General features: G+C 44.1%; 1 protein-coding gene across 1 annotated transcript in view; it reads left to right on the forward strand.

Moving 5' to 3' along the window:
* Positions 1 to 15,167, forward strand: part of GFOD1 (Gfo/Idh/MocA-like oxidoreductase domain containing 1) — a 108,695-nt gene that overhangs the window by 1,131 nt on the left and 92,397 nt on the right. The window lies entirely within an intron of this gene.

Consider the following 15,167-nt stretch of genomic DNA (forward strand, 5'->3'; position numbering starts at 1 on the left):
TGTGTGTGAGAGAGAGGGTGAGTCTGAGTGTGTTGACACTGCAATGTTTGTGTTTCTCTCATTGCCTGTGGAGGAGCTGGGCTGCAGGGTGCAGGAGACCCTGCTGGGGAGGTGGAGTTACTGAAGCACTATTTTTGGTATTTTAGGGGTTCTGAAACAGTCTCAGATTTATTTTGTGCTAAAATGTAGGAGTATTGAAGCTGTAGCTGTCTTTGTAATTTGGATACAACGATTTTGAGTTGTCATTTGTATCAAACACCTCACTAAGGCAACATGCTGCCAGCGTTTAGGAAGCATTGTTTCCCAGATCTCTTTTTCCAGGGTGTTGAGAGTTCACTTTTAAACGCTTGATGTTAAGACTAGTTACTCTACAGCATTGTGGGGTGTAATTTTGGCCCAGTTGTCTTCAATGGGAGTTTTGCCATTGACTTCAATGGACCACGGTTTCATCCTCAGGTTTCATCCCGGAAGAGAGTGAATATCCACAAGACCAGGATGCTCAGTGCCTCAGCTCCTATTAGTGTCTAAAAGGGTAGTTTCAAAATGGGAGGAAAATATCTCTTCCACAATAAAAGGGAGAAAATAATCAGGAGCTTTGAGATATGCATAGCACAGTACCAGATAAATTGCTCGCCGTTTACTTTGTGTTAAATGACAGCTTAGTATTTTGCACAATTAGAAGGTTGTAGCTTATAAAATAAACCTAAAAATAACCTGAGGAGGATCAACCTATGCAAAGCAGGGGAGCAAGCAGGAAACTATGATAATAAAGGAAATATTTTTACATAGGAGACTTAATCAACAGCAGATACAAAGATGGGGCTGCAAAATAGGCGTACACTTGGTTTGGATTTAATTATACTTTAACAAATGTAAAAACAGTGGCCTAAATTCTGCTTTAATTTACACTACCATAAATTGGATGTACGCCATTGACTTTATGTAGGGAGACAAATAAAAATCTAGCAAATGAAAAAAATTGGGACAGGAGTAGGGGATAATAAGTGCCCACATAAAACAAAGCCTTTAATATCAGGATTGCCCCTATAAAATTAAGACAGCTGATCACTCTAACTTTAAGACCTGCTATGTAAAGTATTCCTTTTTCTATCAAGGTTGACTTTAGCAAAGTTACTGTCAAATTTACACCACTGTCACTGAGACCAGACTTTGGCTCTCTAAATGTAAATGAGGGAATATAAATTAGGGAAAATGTGGTGAGTCATCTTTGTAACTGACAAAGGTATGCTAAGGCAAACAAATTAAATAGTGGCTACTTAGTTTCTTACTGCAGTTCTGTGAGCTGATTTCCATGGCTTTGTATTGCATCATAATGTTACAGTATTACATTGCTACTAGAAGGCTTACTAAGTTATCATTAGTGATCTTAGTGTCCATGGGCATTTTAAATCTTTAAAGGAAGAGTGAAATACCAGGTCTTAAAAAAACACTTTCGCTCTCTATTTACAGGCCAGATAAAGTGCAAGCATCTGCAATACAAGCTTTGTCACAATGTTTTAATATCTGTGACCAGAAATGGTTCTTATCTTTGGGTAAAAAACCCCTTATTGTTCTTTATAGCGATCAGGCCCACAGATTGGAGAGGAGGGGGTAAAGGGGCAACTGCCCCCAGGCCTGGCAATGCAAAACGGTCCCTGGGGCTCCTGGTGGCTGCCGCTGCCACCACTGCAGAAGTGATAGTGCCCAGAGCCCCGGACCCTTTAAATTGGTGCCAGAGCACCGCACAACACACTCCAGCCAGCACTGAGGGCTGCAGTGGGAGGGGGAGAGAATGTCACACTACAGTCCCAGTGATACTGAGGGCTGGTTGCTCTGGCCCTATTCCTTCCTCCTGAGGTTCTGCCCTTTCTGGGAGAGCAGTGCTGGCCTCCCCGTCTTGCCTAGAGACCCAGTGAGGCTGTTGGCTGCCCTGATAGCAAGCTTTAGACATCGTTTTAAAGATTGCATCTTATTTATATGCTTTGTCTGCCAAAGCATGAATTAATGGTTTTATAATGTAGATCTAAAATGTTCCAGAGCATGTTAATTACCATGGAGTTATAAAGACAATGTCAAGGATTTAAGACCTCAGATTTGACTTAATATATGAAATTGTTAGAATTTAACTGGGAAGTCCTGCAGATTCTGAATTTCTCCAAGTCCTTCTTCAACTACTACTCCTTTACTAAAGCCTCTCTCTTACCGCCTGTGCTTGAGTGTGTTTGGGTGGACTGTGTCTCTACATGCAACCCCATAGTACAAAATGGGATTCCACACAGGCATGGTGGGGGTGAGAGCAACAGGTCTGCTGTGGAATCTGAGTCAATGAAATAAAAAAGAAAGGCAGTAGTTTTGAATAACCATCATGTTTTGTTCATCTTATGATACGTGCATGTAGCACAAAGTTAACTAGCAAATATTGTTTCCAGATCTGTGGTGAAATTATTGATGCTGGCCTGGCAAAATAAATCCTGGCTACACTTTTAAAACAGAAATGTTTTCACATTAACTGATTGATAATACCTCTCCCAGTCCCATTTGTCTTTGATGAGCTTACCTCTCTGCCATTCACTATTTGTAATTATTATTTTTGTATTGCTATTGTAGTGAAATAGGTAAGAATGAAATATCAGAGAAGGTGGCTACATGTGAGAGCTGAGTATACTGGCATGCAATAGAAGGTATAAATATTTTAAAAAAATTATTTACAGAAATGGCTTTTTATCTGTTAGCACTTCCTTCCCTCAGTCTTGTCAAAGTGATCTCTTTGGGAGTGGTCTGATATTAAACTCAGCCATTAGTTCTGCAAAAATGAAAACCCTTGTGGATTCAAATACAGTAAAATGGCCCAGAAGGTGATGACTTTGTTTTACTCTTTGGAGTCTCAATTTTTGGAGTGTACTGTTGCTGAAATAAGAAGGTCCTTATAATTATCTTGTATGAGCTGGTGAAATGGGGCTCAAACTTCCAGCTCTGCAGGGGGGTACATAAGAACATAAGAAGGGCCATACTGGGTCAGACCAATGGTCCAGCTAGCCTAGTATCCAGTCTGCCAACAGTGGCCAATACCAGATGCTCCAGAGGGAGGGAACACAACTAGGGTCGCCAGATGGTTTCAACAAAAATACCAGACACACTTGACATTACATCACAATCTACATTACATCTTATTTAGAAAATACCGAACATTTATATTTTCTCAATTTGTTTCCTGAATAGAAAGCTCAAATACTGGACTGTCCGGTTCAAAACTGGACACCTGGCAACCCTAAACACAACAGGTAATCCTCACGTGATCCCTCCCCTGTCACCCACTTCCAGAGAAACAGAGGCTAGGGACACCATTCCTACACATCCTGGCTAATAACCATTGATGGAACTAACCTCCAAGAATCTATCCAGCTCTTTTTTGAACCCTGTTAAAGTTCTAGCCTTCACCGCATCCTCTGTCAAGGAGTTCCAGAGGTTGACTGTGCGCTGAGTGAAGAAAAACTTCCTTTTGTTTGTTTTAAACCTGCTGCCTATTAATTTCATTTGGTGACCCCCAGTTCCTTTATGTACTTATTCCCACAATATCTTTTCCTTATTCACTTTTTCCACACTAGACATGATTTTATAGACCTCTATCATATCCCCCCTCAGCCTCCTCTTTTCTAAATTGAAAAGTCCTAGTCATTCTAATCTCTCTTCATATGGGACCCGTTCCAAACCCTGAATCATTTTTGTTGCTCTTTTCTGAACCTTTTCAATGCCAATATATCTTTTTTGAGATGAGGCAACCACATCTGTACACAGTATTCAAGATGTGGGCGTACCATGGTTTTATACAGAGGCAATAAGATTTTTTCTCTCTTATTCTCTATCCCCTTTTTAACGATTCCTAACATTCTATTTGCCTTTTTGACTGCCGTTGCTCACTGAGTGGATGTGTTCAGAGAACTCTCCACAGTGACTCCAAGATCTCTCTCTTGAGTAGTTGTAGCTAAATTAGTCCCCATCATCTTATACATGTAGTTGGGATTATTTTTTCCAAAGTGTATTATTTTACACTTATCAACATTAAATTTCATTTGCCATTTTGTTGCCCAATCATATAGTTTGGTGAGATCTTTTTGAAGCTCTTCACAGTCTGCTTTGGTCTTAACTATCTTGAGCACTTTGTAATTATCTACAAATTTTTCACCTCACTGTTTATTCCTTTCTCTAGATTAGGGGTGGGCAAAAGGGCCTCTGCGGGCCAGATCCAGCCCACCAAGCGGGTTGATCCAACCCGCAGAGGCCCTGATGCTCTGTCGCGCCCAGGCCAATTAGGGTTTGAGGGCGGGGGAGCGCGTGAAGCTTCCTCCTGCCCTGCCAGGAGCACATGGCATTTTGAAGTGTCACGTGCTGCTTGTGGGGTGGGAGGAGACATCATGCGCTGTCCCGCCCCCAACCCCTGACTGGCCTGGGGATGGGGGAGCTGCTCAAAGTTTCCTCCGTGATGTGTCTTTAGGGGGAGTACCTTTCTTTTACCTGTCATGTATATCTGTATAGCAATAGTTTGTAATGAAACATCTATTTTCAGATGCAATAGCTGAGTGCTGTGTTTTCTGTATAAAATGCTTTATTATTAAAAATTAAAGGCTTGAGGGAACCCAGACGTCATTGGTGACGAGGTATTTCGCTGTTACCTCTACGGCCCTTTTACACTAGGAATTTCCCCACTGCTGGTCTGTTTCTGATACAGATTCTTGAAGATAGCTGTGATGTAGATAGGTGTGGGTGTCTTTACAGCTGTACTGTTTAACTCTGGTTTAGATAACACAATGATAACATTTTGTACTCTATCTTCACCATGCTTCCACCATTTTGACCTGCAGATGGATCTGCTCCTTGGTCTGGACTGGTGACGGGCAAAGGGCTAGTGCAGCCAAGGCCTTGCATAGTTCTGAGCCAGCCAGCTCTGGAAACAGACAGAAAGTTGTTTCAAACCCAGGGCTGTCCAGTGACCCCTGTGAAATGAGTTGGTGATCTGAATCCAGTTTCTACGTGGAAAAAAATAATCAAACTCTTGGTTTCTATTTGTAAAATGTAGATAGTAATAGGGGTGTAAAATTTCAATTATGTGGCTAATTGAATAGTTGATGCAATTTACATCGACTACTTGATTAGTCGATAAGGATGCTTTGACCTTTGGAAGTGTAGCAACAGCCCCAGGGCAAAAGTGCTGTGGGGAGCATGAGGCCAGTGGGAGACTTGCTAGCCCTGTGCTCCCCAAGGAGTCCCTAGCTGACCCCGGGTTCCATGTGGTGTTGCTACTTTGAAACACCCCGGGGAGCCCAGGCCAGCTGGGGACTCCCAGCTGTCCCCAGGCTGCACGTAGCATTTCAAAGCAGCAACGCTGTGTGGAGCCTAGGGTCTGGCCCCAGGCAGCGCTGATGCTTTGAAGTGCCTCCTTCTCTCCCCCGCTACCCTGTTGCTGCCTCGTTCTGATGGGGGGAATGACTAGTTGACTAGCTTGTCGACTAGTTGTTCACATCCGTAGATAGTAAAACCGCTTTTGTCTGCCTTGTGTGTTAAATCATAGGTTCTGTGGGGCAGGGACTGTCCCTTGCTTTTTGCTTGTACACATCATGCACAATGGAAACCCATGTTAGTCAGGGCCTCTGGACATTAGGATAATACAAACACCAAATAGAGAAATAATCTCACAATGGGCTTCCTTCTTGAAAAAAGATCGATCAAGGCTTGAATGGCCACGGAGGCCCATTCTATTATTTATGAATTCTGTTCTCTCTCACTGGTCTTGACAAGCTTGGGACACGTGTCCCAACTTGTCTTTATGTTCTTTTTCCACAAGCAGGAAGCAATTTGCTTTTCTACTACCTGCCTACAACTGTAACAAACACACCCTGGATATAAAACTGATGCTAGTTTAGGGGTAGGAGAGGTGGGGCAGAGCAAGTCTAGACAGAAAGGAAATGTGCTTTCAGAACTCTTTAGCATTCAGCACTAGAAGAGTTATAGGTACTGGCAATATGATTTTATCCCTGTAGAAAGAGTTTTAACTTTCCATCAAATTAAAAATGGTCAATGCATGGATTCTGACAATGCAATACATAGGATATTCTTCAGTCCTTGCCTGAAACTGTTCTGTAGTATTATTGTGTTCTGCTAAACAGCTGCTGCATGACGTCCATTGATGTACCTGAGGTGGCTCCTGGGAAATCCTTGTTAAAATTTAATTGGTAAAAGATTTGGGGTAATTTCTCTATCTCTGCTGGAATTCCCTCAGGCTACGTCTGCACTGCAGAATTTTTGCGCAAAAACAACCGGTTTTGCGCAAAAACTCGCAGAGCGTCCACACTACAAGTACGTTTTTGCACAAGAAAAAGTACAGTAGATCGTTAGAAGACAGGGCTTTTTGTGCAAGAGTAATTCCTCTTTTTACAATGAATAAGCCTTTTTGCACAAGAGCTCTTAAAAGGCATGTGTGGATGGACAACAGGGGTTTCTTGTGCAAGAAACCCTATCACAAAAAGCACAGGAGCTCTGATGGCCATTCACAGAACGGCCATCAGAGCTTTCTTGCTCAAGAGCATCCATGTCACTGTGGATGCTCTCTTGTGCAAAAGCACATCTCTTGCACAAAAGCACATGGCAGTGTGGATGTGCTCTTGCACAAGAACTTTTTGTGGAAGATCTCTTCTGCAAAAAGTTCTTGCGCAAGAAGCCGGCAGTGTAGAGATAGCCCCACTGTGTAGGTGCTTCTAAACCATCCCAGCCAGAGATGACTTATTCCCAGGGCTCATGTAAATACTTCTAAGAAGCAAATGTTTTGCCTTTGGAATGCATCTAGTATCAGGCATTTTTGAAATATGTTACTAGGGGTCACAGCCCCAGGTTTCTGACAAGATCTTTACCTCTGCCTCCTCTCTCATCTCACATTATACAAATTAAACACTCTGCTATGCTCTAAATCAGTGGTCCCCAACCATTTGGGGTTGCCGGGCGCCAGGGGGCGTGGCCGTTTGCCCGCCGGGCGCCCGGGGGGGCAGGGCCCCCCCATAGCCGCATTCTGGGGCCGGCGCTCCCCCCCCCCCCAAGCGCCGCGCGCCCGGGGCCGGCGCTGGCGCTGGCGCTCTCTCCCCCAAGCGCCGCGCGCCCGGGGCCGGCGCTAGCGCTTTCTCCCCCCCCCCCATGCGCCACGGGGGGTGAATCCGCGGCGCCCCCGAGGCCGGCGCTCACCATGCGTCACGCGCCCGGGGCCGGCTCCGGCACCGCGCATGCGCCACGTGCCCGGGGCCAGGCCAGCCCTGAGCACTTGGCGGGCGCAGAGAAATGCCCCCGCGGGCGCCATGGCGCCTGCGGGCACCGTGTTGGGGACAACGGCTCTAAATGTTTACAATATACTTCTCAGGAATATAGTCTAAACATTATTAAACATTTATATTGCAATAGCACCTAGAAGCCAGCCAGGTCAGGACTTCATTTTGGTACCAAAATATAGGCAGCATGTCTACCGCAAAGATAGAGGCAACTTCTGTGGCAGTGAAGTGATTCATGAATCTAATCTATAATTAATTTGCATCTACCTTTATACCCATTTAACCCTGTTAAGCAATTGCATAATTGTAACTGTGGTAGCACTTGATCCATTGTCTGTAAGGAGGTTTGGGATCCTTTGGGATGAGAGGCTCTATTAAGGCAAACAGCATAATTATTTATTAATAGCAATGTAATATCTGTGCTGCTCTAGTCAGTATCAATGTGGACCAGCAGCAAGGATATGGAATAGAATGTCTTGTGCTTGGTAAACAGATGATTTTGCAGAATATTAAACTCGAGTTATGTCAATCGTATGACAAATGAAAACGTTAGACAAAAAACAATTTGCGTTTCAAAAGCACAGGATAGTAGTGCATGGTACCCATTTTGCACAAGTCACCTAATAAGAAATCATAGCAGACAACATATTGGCCGTCAGCTATATATACTCAATACCAGTTGAGCAAATAGTGTGTATTACAGGAAAAGATAACCAACTCTTTTAGTGATATTTGTTCAATCACACAGTCCTTCAACTCCCTCAATCAAACAACCCTTCTACTGGACTAGAACAGGCTTGTTTTGTGCCTGTGCTCTTGTCAAAGTGCTGATTTGCTCAGGGACAGTACTACCGTATATGATGTATATACAATCTAAATCAGTAACTGCAGTCATGAGTGAACTGTTGACTTCTTACGAACCCTGATTTGTGCTTGAATGCCCATAATAACCTGTTCTCCCTTGTGTCCTCTCCTACTCTAGTGGGCAACCTGTGGTCCAGGTTTTATGTGTGGCCCGTGAGACATTTTGTTTACTCTTGCCCATACACATGGTAGCCAGATTTCACTGGTTTCCATCTGCATAATTATTTTCCTACCCATATTACTAAAGCGACACGCACATAAAGCAAGGGCACAGAAAGCAAGGTGCATGCTGATTGCACACAACACTGAGTGTGAGAGCTGTGCGCTCCCTCTGCATCTAATCAAAGCGCTCCTATGGTTCAGTATGCACAACCCTGCAAATTCTAGGTACATAAGCGCAGGTAATGAAACTACCTTATACCGGGAAAATCGTCTTTGTTATGACAATCTTGTTGCTTACTGAGATGAAGGAGGGCCACTCATGTGACCCACTCATTAGTCTTGGTTGCCCATTGCTGTTCTAGTACCACAAATCATGGATTTCCCACATTTATCTTGTTTTCTCTGCATTTGTCTTTCACAGTATCTACTTTACAAAATTTTAGGGGGAAAAATCCCATTGGTACTGCTAGCAGCTCAGTAGCTCTAGGAGGAGCAGCACTGGTGGGAATTCTAGAATAGACAAGGCTTTGACTTCCTCCACTGTTTGATTCACTGATTGGCAAAAACATGGGAGGTTGTTGGAGATTTCTCTGCACTAGAGAATTACACCACATTTAACTAAGTTCACTCTACCCGTGCTTAATTGGTTTGAGTTAACGCAGTTCTGTCCAAACTAGTGCTGCTGTAAGCTGTTTAATTTGCGTTACCCTTTACCAATCCCACAATTCCTGGCTTAGCTGCTCCTAGAATTCCAAAGATTTCAGAAGGCTAACAGGGCAGTGGCAGGCAAAATAGTTGCACCGTTTCAGCTAGCTCCCATTCTCACTGCACTAAGTCAGTTTGGAAGGAAATAATTTTCCCTGAAGCAGCTCTTAGACCTGCAGAACTTTGTCTGTTTCAACAGATTTTTAGACCCTGACCTATGCGCAAATTTTGTACCACTATGACTATTTTGGTAAAGGGTATGATTTTTTTTTTACTCAAAGGCTACGTCTAGACTGGCATGATTTTCTGCAAATGCTTTTAACAGAAAAGTTTTCCGTTAAAAGCATTTGCGGAAAAGGGCGTCTAGATTGGCACGGACGCTTTTCCGCAAAAGCACTTTTGCGCAAAAGCATCCGTGGCCAATCTAGACGTGCTTTTGCGCAAAAAAGCCCCGATCGCCATTTTCGCAAACGGACTTTTGCGCAAACGGACTTGCCCGAATGGGAGCAGCATAGTATTTCCGCAAGAAGCACTGATTTCTTACATGAGATCGTCAGTGTTCTTGTGGAAATTCAAGCGGCCAGTGTAGACAGCTGGCAAGTTTTTGCACAAAAGCAGCTGCTTTTGCGGAAAAACTTGCCAGTCTAGACACAGCCAAATAGTTATACTGGTACAACTCCTTATGTTAACTTAGTTATATCAATAAAAAGGCATCTTATATGCATATGGCATATTCCCTTTTTGTATGGAAATAACTATATCCATGCTTGCAGGGCTGTACTGCTAAACTACAGCTTATGTGTAGATAAAGCTTTATATGTAATGCTTAGAAACTGATTAGTGCACTTGAGTATATGTGAACTAGAGGGTTTGATTCTTCATTTTGAAGTCATTTATGTCAGTGCAAAGTCAATGTAAAACACCATTCCAAGTCAAAATAGTAGCATTTTGCATGATTGTAAATGAAGGCACAGTGTTAATAAATTATATAGTCAATTGCTTGACTATGCTTTAGTTAGCTATGAACTCTTCCCAAGAGACCAAGTAACCAGTGTAAGTCAGGTTTGTTAATGTGGCATAGGAAAAAGGTTCTGTCATACCAGTCTCCAAAGAGCAAGCCTATGCTAGGGATGTAAGGGTATATCTACATTACCCCGCTAGTTCGAACTAGCGGGGTAATGTATGCATACCGAACTTGCTAATGAAGCCCGGGATTTGAATTTCCCGGGCTTCATTAGCATAAAGCTGGCGCCGCCATTTTTAAAAGCCGGCTAGTGCGAACCCCGTGCTGCGCGGCTACACGCGGCACGGGCTAGATAGTTCGAACTACGTAGCCATTCCGAACTATCTGTACTCCTCGTGTAATCTCGGGCTTCATTAGCAAGTTCGGTATGCATACATTACCCCGCTAGTTCGAACTAGGGGGATAGTGTAGACATACCCTAAGTGACTAGTTGACAAGTTGCTTCCCCCCCCATCCTTGCTGCCTCTATCAGAGGCAGTGGGGCGGGGTGTAACTTAAAGCCAGTTCTCCCCAGCACCATCTCTGTGGGGGGCAGGGAAGGCAGGAGGTAGCAGGGACTGGGTGTGAGCTGGGAATCAGCTGATTCCCAGCTGTGTCCAGTCCCAGACTCTGAGCCTCTGCTTTTTAAATGTATTAAGAGCTTGCCAGCTCTTAAGACATTTAAAAGGCTGGTGTACACTGGGTGGGGGGGAGGACTTGGCACAAGCCGGGAATCAACTAGTCTGGCTCGCGCTGGATCTTGTGCTGCACTTCTGCCTTTTAAATATATTAAAAGGTAGAGCTACAGTGGAATTAGCTCCTGGGGCCAGGAGCTAATCCTGCTGTGGCCTCCCCCGCTTATTGACTAGTCAATGGAATCCACCGACTAGTTGATTTAACGAAATTTAACGTCCCTAGCCCGTGCAGCAAAGTTTCATTCACTTTATGCAGAAGCTGTGCTCTCAGAGTTACATGTGTCAGCTGGGTTATTTATATCAGTGTTTCTGAAAGTGTACCACAGAAACACTTTAACTGGCTGCCCTGGTATGTTTATGTACCAGCGCCGCAGCTCCCATTGGCTCCGTTTTGTCCTTTGCAGCCAAGAGGAGCCACAGGAAGCAGTGGCCTGGCCTATGCCGCTTCCCACGGCTCCCCTTGGCTGCAAAGGATGAAATGGAGCCAATGGGAGCCGCGAGGCTCCGTGGCCGCGTCGCCGGTAAATAAACAAACCAGAGCGGACAGTTAAAGTGTTTCTGAAAATGTTTCCACATTACACTTTCAGAAACACTGATTTATATGATGATTTCACAAGTTACACCCCTTTACAGATCACTAAAATCCAACCCAATCTGTCCCCATTCCATATCTTTGATTTGGAAACTAGCATTCCAGGTACAGGTCTGGGAAGTTACTTTCCTCACTTGTACTGAGACATAGGATGAATGTACCTTGATTTTGACAAATTTCCTATCTGCTTATGCCAAATGCTTACTTTAGCAAATCTATGAAGTTATGGATTACTTAACATAAGTGAAGAGGGTTATGCTGTAGGCCTGTTTAGCCTACATCATTGTTACTATATTTGTGCTTTATGTTATTGGTGCTTAATGCATCCTCATATGAATAATGCTGTTTATTATTTATATGATACATGCTTGTTAGCACAAATATGTATTAGTCAACAAAAATAACAGAGGATCAAGCCCAAAGTGTTTTACAAGCATTCTAGGATATTAGATGAATTCTTAGAACAGTAAATTTCTCTATTGTAGATAACACATAGAGTCCTTTCCCATCATCACCACCCCTAGAGTAGCTGAGCAAACAAGCTGCCACTTGTGCTGTTTTTCCAACATTTCTTACGTAGGCAAGGCTTTTGAGTATGTCCTCGCTGTAAAGGTGTGGCTGTAGCACAGCTTGGCATACCCATGCAGCCTTTAGTCTGGCTAAAACAGGTAACGATAGTAGTGAAGACATAGCAGTATGGGATTCCGCATGGGTTCACAACCCAGGTGCCTAGTGGGACTTGCACTGGGGTGACTGGCCCAAGTACAATGTGATGCCACCACTTCTTCATTACTGTTGCGACTGTGCTAGCTAGATTAGAGGTCGGGCAGGTGTGCATACTCAAGCCATAAGCACACCTTTGCTTGTGGTAAAGATGTACCCACGAAGGCCTTTTCTGTACATAGCACTTTTTCCTTCATTGGTTTAGCACTAGTCTAGCTTCACTTGTGTTAGCAACAGCAAAAGAACCAGGATAGACAGGAAGAGATTATTACCATGGGCAAAGCTACACTGGTTGTAGGTCAGAGGCATGAAAAGTTTTAGTGTAGATGCATCTTGGAGTCTTGTCCATAATAGGGAGTCTTTAACACATTCCCACTTTCACAGTTCAGGGAAACTGCACATGTATTTCCCTCTTGTGGTCCATGAAAGGCCTACAACCTTAGCGCTCAGATCCCTAGCTGTCACTTCTCTTCAATACAGACCGATGTCTCTCTCACTCCTGACTGAGGTTTACCCAACAAGCTAGACTTCCTAAGCAGGCCAGTGTCTGTCCTTTGCTTTCTCTTCAGTGTACATGCCCACAGTTATAAATGGCCATACAGCCATTTCTAGAAGCAAGCATATTTTTTCTTAAGATGAAAGCATTACACTGAAAACATAATAAAAGAATCAGGAGCCCTGTATCACCTTAAAGACTAGAACAGCATTTTCGGCCATAAGTTCTCATGGGCAAAAATCCACTTTGTCAGATGCATCTAAGTAATCCATAACTTCTTGGATCTGCTGAAGTAAACATTTGGCATAAGCAGATAGGAAATTTGTTAATCAAGATACATTCATAAGCCTTCAGGGCAAAATTCCACTTCATCAGACGCATCTGATGAAGTGGGGTTTTTTTTTTTTGCCCACAAAAGCCTATGCTCCAAACAAATCTGCTAGACTTTACGGTGCCACAGGACTCGTTTTTGTGGATACAGATTAAACCGGCTACACCTCTGATAGTAAAAGAACCTACATACATGCTAGTAAGCTTTCCAATATGGGCTCTGCTAGTAGTAAGTATTTCACATCTTATCAAGGAGTTTTTCCTGTGGTTACAAGTTCACAACAGCCTCAGTTCAGAACAAACACGCCCATCGGGGAGCCGATTGCCTTGCCGGGCCCCTGCGCAACGTGGGAGGGCAGGGGAACTGACAGCATTTGTGGGCCCCTGGGCAAACTGTGTGTGTGTGGGGGGAAGGGAGGAGGCTGGCTCCTGGAAGGAACGGGTCCTTGGGTGGAAGCCAACCCCAGCACTCACAGCCACCTGGAACATGCCACGAGGTGTTCCGGTGGCATCTTGAAGTGCCTGGGGCTCTGACCATTGCCACAGCAGCAGCTGGAAGCCCTGGGGCCCTATGAATCACTGGGCCTCGGGGCAACTTCCCTCTTTGCCCCCCATTATCGGCGGGGGGGCTGTCTTTGTGCTCCCAGAAGAGGCAGGGTTGGGGCAGCTAGCCCTCAGTACCACCCAGACTGTGGCACGTCTCCCCCAGCTCTCGGCATTGCTTGGAGTATGCGGTGCTCCCACGCTGATTTAAGGGGCCCAGGGCTCTGGAGACGTTACCCTCTTTGTGCCCCCCTCTTCCCCCATGCACAGGTTAGCCTTTCCACTTACTCCTTTGATCTTCAGATAGTAGGAACAGATAGCCAGAAGACAATGGCCCTTTCCTTAGGCTGTAGTATCTAAAAGCTGGGTTTTCCTGTAACCAGGGAGCAGAGATATGCATTCACCTCTCCCTGGATATTTCACAGGAAATCCACTTCACACAGTGTTCCAAAAGACCTTTCTTCTCTGCCACATTGTTCAATAGAATCTTTTGATCATCCCGGCCCACAATAATACATAACCTTTGTATTGAATACAATGGACTCCATAGATACTTAAATTTAATTCAGCAAGGTTTTTCCAGGATACTGCTGCGTCTGTCACACCTACCATTGCTAACACTGGTGCATTGCCATTATCAGTATTGGGAGCCACAGGTTAGCTAGCTGTCTGACTTGTTCTGAATGGGTATATCTGACCTGATGCTGAAAATGGCTACAAGAGCCAGACAGCGATCTATATGGGTGCTCCCAGTGGGGCTAGTAGAGATACAGCTGGACTGGTGTTAACTCTGATATCCTACAAAACATTTCTACCTTAGGAATCACAGGAAACAGTGATCAGCTAAATTGGGGCAAACCATGACTTGCCCTTATCTATTCTTAAGGCCACTGATGGTGATCTGCCCCAGTTCCTGACTCAGGTAATACAAGGCCTTCCACTGAAAGCTCTTTAGGCAGGGATCCCTCTATGAGCACATGGTCAGTGCTAAGCAAGATAAATAGGAAGAATACAATATAATGCTCCTTTATTTTGTAAATCCTATTTCATACAAGCTCTCTTAAAGGCTACATTTACACTGCACCTCTCTTGCACAAAAACCTATGCAAATGAAGCACGGATTAGCATATTGCCACACTTCATTTGCATAATTAATTAGGGGCTGTTTTTGTGCAAGAGGCTTTTGCGCAAAAAGGAGCTGTGTAGATGGCTCCTTTTTGTGCAAAAACTCCCTCTTGTGCAAGAGCCGTTCTTCCTCATTAGAATGGCTCTTGCGCAAGAGGGGGTTTTTGTGCAAAAAGGAGACGTCTACACAGCTCCTTTTTGTTGAAAAGCCTCTTGTGCAAAAACAGCCCCTTATTAATTATGCAAATGGAATGTGGCAATATGCTAATCAACACTTCATTTGCATAGGCTTTTGCGCAAGAGAGGTGCAGTGTAAATGTAGCCAAAGTGTTTGTGTTTTATTTGTTAGTACTAGGTATTACAGTTATTCTCAGTTCTGGTATGCAGCATATCTCAAGGGCATATTCACACACAAGTTACATGGGCATAATTAAAGTGGCACAATACCAGTCATGTGGACATAGCTATGCTTGTCTAGAAGTGCTTACAATAGCTGTTCTGATACGGGAAGGGAAATAAGCCCTATTGGTAAAAAGGCACCTTACCATAACGTAACTATATCTTCTCTAGGAGTTGTTCTGATTTAACTAATTTGATTGAAAATATAATCGTCTCCCTCCCC

This window comes from Pelodiscus sinensis, chromosome 2 (genome assembly GCF_049634645.1).
Source record: "Pelodiscus sinensis isolate JC-2024 chromosome 2, ASM4963464v1, whole genome shotgun sequence".
NCBI classification, from domain to species: Eukaryota; Metazoa; Chordata; order Testudines; family Trionychidae; genus Pelodiscus; species Pelodiscus sinensis.